This window comes from Tuber melanosporum (genome assembly GCF_000151645.1).
Source record: "Tuber melanosporum whole genome shotgun sequence assembly, scaffold_226, strain Mel28".
In the NCBI taxonomy this organism is placed as follows: Eukaryota; Fungi; Ascomycota; class Pezizomycetes; order Pezizales; family Tuberaceae; genus Tuber; species Tuber melanosporum.
This window is the reverse complement of record NW_003298893.1, coordinates 81,495-89,594: the sequence shown is the minus strand read 5'-3', so window position 1 is coordinate 89,594 and position 8,100 is coordinate 81,495.

Genomic DNA, 8,100 nt, shown 5'->3' with positions numbered 1-8,100 from the left:
GAGTGAAGTAAAATAGGTAAAGTAGAATAGAATAGTAACAACAATATTATATTATTTAGGTTTCTTCTCCATTAGATGATGATCTCTAAAAGCTTGGAAGGTACCTCAATATTTATATTCCACATCTGAGTGTTGGTGCACTACATCTCTCTATTATAGAACTGTGAACCTCTCTGATTTTAACTCGCAACATTGTATATTGTTCAAAGGTGCAAGCACCTGGAAAGTGGGAAAATGATCACACCCTCTTTGGTAATTACAATATTGCGAACTAGCAACTATAGTGTTCCAAGTAGTAATTATCGGATCTTGAGAGTCTTTATACTTAAGGCCCAGTTCTCTGGTTGAACTGAGTTGGCCCCAATTTTCTCTGTTATTGATCCAATGATCAGTTTAATCTATTAGTTGTATCTGTTAGGGTAGTTGTAATTGTAACCTTCAGAGATCATCTGACTTCAAATACCCATAACTCCATATCCAACAGAGTGATATTTTCCAAATTACTTCCTACTAATTTGCAGGCAGCTATTCTAGCAGATTCACAGATATTCTATCAGTCAGGAACTCTGGATTGCATTTTGTTCTGGGTTTTAATTGGCATTCTAGTATTGGGAACCATTTCCACAATCATACTGCATTCCTAGACCCAATTGTAACACTCTGTCAAGTCTATAGGCTTCTGTGTTAATGTTCTTCGAGGTTCTAGACTCCCCTACCTATTTGAGTGTTGGTGCAAACATATTCACTTCTCATTGCTATTATTTAACATTTGCTACTATATCTTTGTGTGAAAATGTCTTCCTTCTTATGACCTGTTCCAAAGATGTCACAACCAAGCAGCCTAGTAACTGTCTGGGTAATTGACAGATCTAGTCCGTTCCACTTACCAGACTTAGCGGAATTTCTCCACTCTTATATCATGCCAACAGGATTTAGCCACAAGCACAGCAGTAATATATAGGATATTATTCATACATATTCAATACCGTAGTATTATATTCATAGGACGCAACTGAGATTGATATGTAGAATGAAATGCGGGCCCTGTAGGTTGTCAGGAGTGGGGTGTTAGAGACCCGAAATTGGGATTTTGAGAAGGGCTACTCTTCTTTGTATAATTCCTAGGGATCTGATCAGGATATTCCTATCACGACCCCTTTGATAGAATCACTACTCGAGAAGGGAAACAGTTGTATGGAAGCTGAGACCCTTCATAGTCTTAAAAGATTCCCCCTCAAAACCTTGCTAGAGATCAAGGTGAGAATCTGTTATCCAAGTTTTGTAGTAAGTACAATTAACCACTAGGGTGTAAAACACTCATCGCATGAAAGGAGGGCTGTGTGCTAGCTTTATAATGTAATTCATTAATGAATAGTATGTTTGTTAAATTGAAGTCATGTTATATAAATGCCCATTTCAGCCGTGCTTCTTTTGCTTGTGGAGACAGAAATAGCTTTCTTGTTGGGTGATAGCTTTTAATTCCATCAGCAGCCAGTATATTGGAGAGAGTATTACTACAAATACTAAGTCCAAATTCTGATATCAGGTTGTGGAGTGGCTTCTGGCAGTGGATTGTATCTTGAAAAGCTTTAACAATAATACGCTATTTTTCAACAGAACTTAATGTCTGACAATGGGCCTTCTACAAGATTGGAGAGGGGCATATGATTTCTTCAGTACATTGAACTTTAATTTTGGTCTGTTGAATACCGAGAGTGGAGAGGTGAATAATATCTGAGTAAGTGGATATCAGCATATTGGCTATTCCAGATCTTGCACAGAATGGAAGCTGCCCTATTCTATTCAAATTTGCAAGTGCAACTATCTGACCCCACTTGGATAAAGAGGTTATCCATCCTCATTGCTGTACCATACTTGTTTTACTACTCTGTGGAACACAAACTATACCAATGTCTTTTAGCAAAATTTTCTCTGAAATTGAACTTCTCCTTGACCAGTATATGAGTAGTATAAGTATAAAAGTATCTTACCAGGAATACTGAAATTGAATAGAACTGGAAATATTATGCACTTTTATTGCTGGTAATCGTTTATTCTCTCTATACCACAGGTATTCATGCCGAGATTAAGCCTGCCATTCTAATGACCTCACCTCTGATCATCACTATGGCCATAATTCCTACATTGATTTTGGTTACACTTTCGCCTTATTTCTGTCCCGAGATTGTGTATGACATCGCTAGCCTAACCTTACCCCACTCACTCCAGCTCCGGAACATTCCTTATAGTTACCGGATTCCGAATACACACTGAGAACATAGGTATTTTCACTATGTATGGGTAATTGCCAATCCTGCTAACCAGACCACTGTTTCTCCAAATATTTGCTTGTCCTACAACCATTGCGTGAAAAAAACGTGAAAGTAATGGCTCCCGAGAATTAATAGCCCGGTCCGCTTCTATTGGGCATTTCCGATCTTCGGGGAAGCCGAGTGTGATTTGCAGCGCCTCTTTATCCGAAAAATAGCCTATAATTATCACGGTTACTCACTACAACATACTCAGTAGCGAATTTAATGTAAACGATTCTCGTGTACAATACATTACAACTATTACACGAAAGGTGATGAATTATGAAGATGGTAACTAAGTGGGAACGGGTATATAGTTCAGAGGGACATCAATGAAGTATAAGGACACAGGGAACCCTAGTGAGCTTTTAGATGACGAATCAAGTTCCACTTGAGTGTACATAATATAATATAATACTTTTATCATTCAGAAGGAGAGGAGAAATGTTTCATCACTTCGGCCGATACGATAAAGCACACAGCGAGAGATAGTACATCTTAGGTGGGAGATAAATTGTTACATAAGGCAAGCTTAGGCAGGAAACAAACTGAGGATGAAGGTTGCATCAGAGGGATTCAGCAGTCAGACAGAATTCCTGAAAGATATACCAAGCATAGGCTGGAGAACCTGGGTATGTTGGCAAGAAAGTTTTGAGTTTCAGCAGCTAAGACCATTGCCAAGGACAAGTAATGTCAGAGTGGTTAGTGTTGATAATTGAGTGTCTTGTGATGTTCTTCCCATTTTCTTACTCCTGTGGCCATGGTTACAACATTACACTCTTTTTCTTTAAGATTATACATTCTTGTTAACTATTTTACACCAATACTGATGGAGTAACCCCATCGTGGGTTTAGGGCACAGCAGAGAGAAGGATTGCTAGGACTGGTATCTAGGGTTAGTACGTTATGTTGTACACTGAGGATGACCACACAGATCTGTAGCTAGCTTGTTTCCTCTCCTTTCTCTCTATATAATACGATCGTCGGAACACATTACCAAAAGAAAGTTAGAGCATAAGAAATATATCTTCTTTTCCACTCTAGTCCCAGTTTCTTCGTTCAACGTTAGCCTCATGGCAGCGTTCTGACGGTGCTTGTATCGGCAGCTTCCGTTGCGCACGACACGTCCTCCATCATATACCTCCTGTTTACGTGTATTTCGGTAACATTACGGTGGATAGTTGTCATTGAGACTGAGTTTGGATAATTGTCCTGTTTCTTTCTCCTTATGCCACGTATCCTGGAGATAACTACCTTTCATTTCATGGATTTAATTAGCAGAATCTCTCACATTGTCAATGTTGAGAATAGAACTAGGGAACTATCGTTTTCAAGAATTACTTTATCTATCTTTACACATTTCATATTCTCAGACCACTTTGTCTTACACCTTGTTTCTTTCTTGGAGACTCACAACTCCAGCTGTACTTCCATATCAAACAGGTTATGAGCCTGGAGCTCGCAGCTCTAACGGAATAAAAAAGGACATGTTAGCAATAGTCTCTATCCTCAATTACCTTTCTGACTCATTTGGAGTTCTCCAATACAGTCGAGAAGGACTGCACTTGGATTCTCGACATTCCTATCTCGCATTCGTGAGGACAAGTCTGTTACCAGCAAACCTGACAACGTCAGGCATTTGACAGGCCAGTATAACTACATCATATGGAAATCAATAATGAAGCTGGTTTGGAAAGGGATGAAAATGTTCAAGATTGTGGTAGAGAATCAAAAGCCATACGACAATGTGGATGAAGATTAAGTCGCAGCATATGTAGAGCTTTGCCATAAGGTACCAGCAATCTACATTCAAGTTGTCTCTACTGAGATCCTGGAGAAGCTTGAGGAGTACGATCACCTACCTGAGATGTGAAAATATCTACGGACCGAGTATTACCGCATTCCACGTTTCGCATTTGTATCTCAAATAACCAATCTCCCCTCCCTTTCAACTATATCTGATGCCAGATGGCCTATCTCTACATTGATTGCACAGTTTGAGACCGAGTGGCTGTGACTTGGGAAACTGACTATAGTGTTGCAAGACTTACATTACCAGACCTTGGCTAGGTTCTTAGCTGAGGATAAAGCGAAAAATGTCTTTCACGTAGGCTTTCCCGTAAGCTACTAAAACAATATCGTCGACAATTTCTCCAGGAAAGATGATCTCACATTCATTGGGGTAAAACAAAGGCTCGCTGACCTTGACAGTGACTAACCATACAAGAGACCGCACCAGGCACTCATAACCATGGCCTGCAAGAGGCCTAAACATATACCCCACACACTGCCAGTACGGGACTCAACTGACAAATTGAAACAGTGTATTTGGTGCAACAAGCACTATCCCAGACATTTGAGTGGTCATACTTGGAATGAGTACATTAAGCTGAAAGAACACAGCCAAAGGAAGCTAGATGCGGGCGCAGTTGGAGAAGAAGCTCATACTATGTCCGAAGCTGATAGGTAGGTCTGCAGATCTTCTTTCTAGTTTGATACATGTACAACAACTGATATGTGCCCCAATGCTGACCGCTTCAAACCCCTTTCGCTTGGTTCTGGACCTGTAAAGTCAAGTTCCACGGACAAGATACGTATTGTAGGAAATGGATGTGTGGTAATTGACATCCTTTTGAAGAATGGAAGTGTGTCTACATTTCATTTGGATGATGTTCTTTATGTACTACAGTTTGAGAGACCACTGGTCTCGTGGCCGAAGCTTCAAAATGAAGGTTACAAAATGATTGGCAAGGGTTCCGTGATATCGGTTACAAAGTGTTGCAAGACCATTTTAGAGGCAATCTCAGATGGATTACTTCCCCAGATTCATGAAGTTGAGGAGTCAGCCTTGTTGACTTTTTAGTTCTGGCAGAAGGTGTTAGGGCACTTAGCTCGATCTGCAATTAGCCAATTATAAAGTCTTTTTGCAGACTCGACTTTTATTCCTCCATGTCCAGAAAGCTTTCATTGTACAGCATGTACAATTTCCAAATAGACACATAAGGTACCAAAATCGATAAAGTTAGGAGCAATGTGCAAAGTCGAACTCATTCACTCGGACCTGCGTGAAACCTTTCCTGTTGCATCCTATGGAAACTCTTTGTATTACATATAGTTCACCTGTAAGACCATCTGCTATTCCTGTGTTCAACCACTCAAGAATAAGTTTGAAGTACAGCAGATAATTACTTACTTTGTGGTGGAGATTGAGAAGCAGGAAGAAAGCACAGTACGCAGATTTCACATTGACAATGGTGGGGAATATGTCGATGCACAGCTCACATGATCTTTAGCCTCTAGAGAAATTATCGACAGGTTAACGCCATCCTACTCACTGCATTCCAATGCGGTAGCCGCGCGACTAAACCGGACCCTTGGAGATGGAATCTGGACGATACTTTATCAGTTAGAAGATCTAAAGGTTTGGGAAGAAGCAGTGGCAACCATTGTTTATATTAGGGGTCACTTGCCACATTGGACATTGGGACGGAAAACTACCTACGATGCCTTCTATTACAAGAAGCTAGCGGTATACTAGCTATAGCCTTTTGCATGTAAATGTTATGTTTATATTCCCAAGGTAAACTTTAGAACTACATTCAAACTACTCCCCAGAGCTCAGCACGCACTATTAGATGGCTATACAGACGTGAACCTGCAGGATCAGATATTTTTACCTGAAAAAAAAAGGTACTTGGGTTTTAGCAGACGGATTCTTCATGCCACTGACTGGGTCAGAAGGAGGAGAAACAAACACCCAAAAGGCTAGCGCTCGTAGTGCCCTTTGCAAGGAAGCCTGCCGACCACGACCTAACACATTCCCCATATTAACTGTTAGCTTAGAGTATATAGTTAATAGAAATGGCTTTCCCACTGACGCTATGTAGCTCGCTTTGATGGGTCATTACCTTGATACTGCCAATCAGTGGTAAGATCGGAGCCATTGCAAGGTGGTACAACACTTCAGGAAAGAACAAGGGCGAGGAAAACAGGATGGCTTTCTTGGATTGCCTTACTGGCTGCCGGATAATAGTTCCATATCCACAATACCAGAAGTATGAATCATACCGCCTAGATCAACAGCAACTAGACTGTCTGCTGATATCTCCAATCCTATCTTAACACTAGAGAATCCTTCTGAGTCACCACTTTCTACAAGCAATATTGGTCTCATAGACATCTCAATGCATGATGCATCAGGAATCTTCTTGATTGTCTCTCGTTTATCCAGTTCAGGTAGCTCTCCGCGAACCGTAGATCAAGCAATATCTGAGCCACAACTGTGGGACCGCCTGATTAGCTTTGTGCCACCCAAGGATATTATAGATACTGCTTCTGATAGTTGTCATCCGTGGAGAAGCCTTCCAGCCATGGAGTCAGATACAGATGGTGAAGTTGTTGCGAACTTAGAAACTTGCTTGCCTACAAGTGTCCTCGAGATTCGTGAACCAGAGACCTATTCTCAGGCTCAGTAATCAGATCACTGGAGGAATTGGATAAAGGCTCTTGACCAGGAGCTTGACTCCTGAGAAGAAAACAAAGTATCGGATGTTGTAGAAAAACCTCACAACAGGCACATCATTGACGGACATTAAACTTTTAGAGTTAAAGGAAATGCCTAAGCAGAGCGTGAACGATTCAAGGCTTCATATGTCACGAAATGCTTTTCACAGATTCAGGACCTTGATTATGAGGGAATCTTTGCCCCAGTTGCTCTATTCAATTCCCTAAGGCACTTACTCACTATTACCGGCTCTAAGAAATGGAGTCCCTGACAGTTGGATATAAAAACCAACTTTCTTTACTGTGGTCTCACGGAGGAAGTATACCTACTGCTACATGAAGGACAACTGATAAAGGGCAAGGTTGCGTGATTAAACTGCTCCATCGAGAACCTCAAACAATCATCTAGGCAATGGTATCAGCACCTGGTAATATTCCTGCACCCTTATAGATTTAGCTGCACAACATTTAATTTGATCCAGGCATACTAGTTAATCGATGTGGAAACTCTATTGTCTCAATCTACATCGATGATATAAGCATTTCTTTAAGTGTACGTGATCATTAGACAGAAGCGACAATTGCTCTGCTAAGGTCTTAATTCAAAGTAAAGGATCTGGGAGTACTCAATTGGCTTTTGGGGATGCAGATTGCATACTAGGAAGCGAGTATCACTATATCCCAACGAGCCTTTATCGACAAGGTACTCAAATGGTTTGCCATAGCGGACTGCAATCCTCTCTCAACGCTCATGCATTTGACACAAAGCTTAACCAAAGCTTCTTCAAACAATTCCAAAATCACACTAACAATCTACCAGCAAATGATGAGATCTCTGACGTATCTAGTCATGGGTACTCGACCTGACCAGCCTTATATGGCCACATACCTTTCACAGTTCAATACCGATTCTCATGTATCTCACATCTGTACTGCTAAACGGGTACTTAGGTACTTACAGAAAACTAAAAACTAAAGACTACTTTATGAACTTGGTTCTCGCCTGTTCCTTAGTTGGTATTGGATGCTTCGTATGTAAACTGCATAGATACTAGACCAAGCTTCTCCAGTTATATATTTAGGCTAAGAAATACCACAATTTCCTGGAGATGCAGGAAACAGAAGTCAGTAGTACACTCTACCTGCGAGGCAGAATACATGGCATTAGGATTCGCCACAAAGCAATATATCTAGACATGTAGTGTACAGCAAGGGCTTTCGAGAGATCAAGTCCTGTTGGCACTGTTTGCAGACAGTTGTGACACAATAGATCTTGCAAACAACC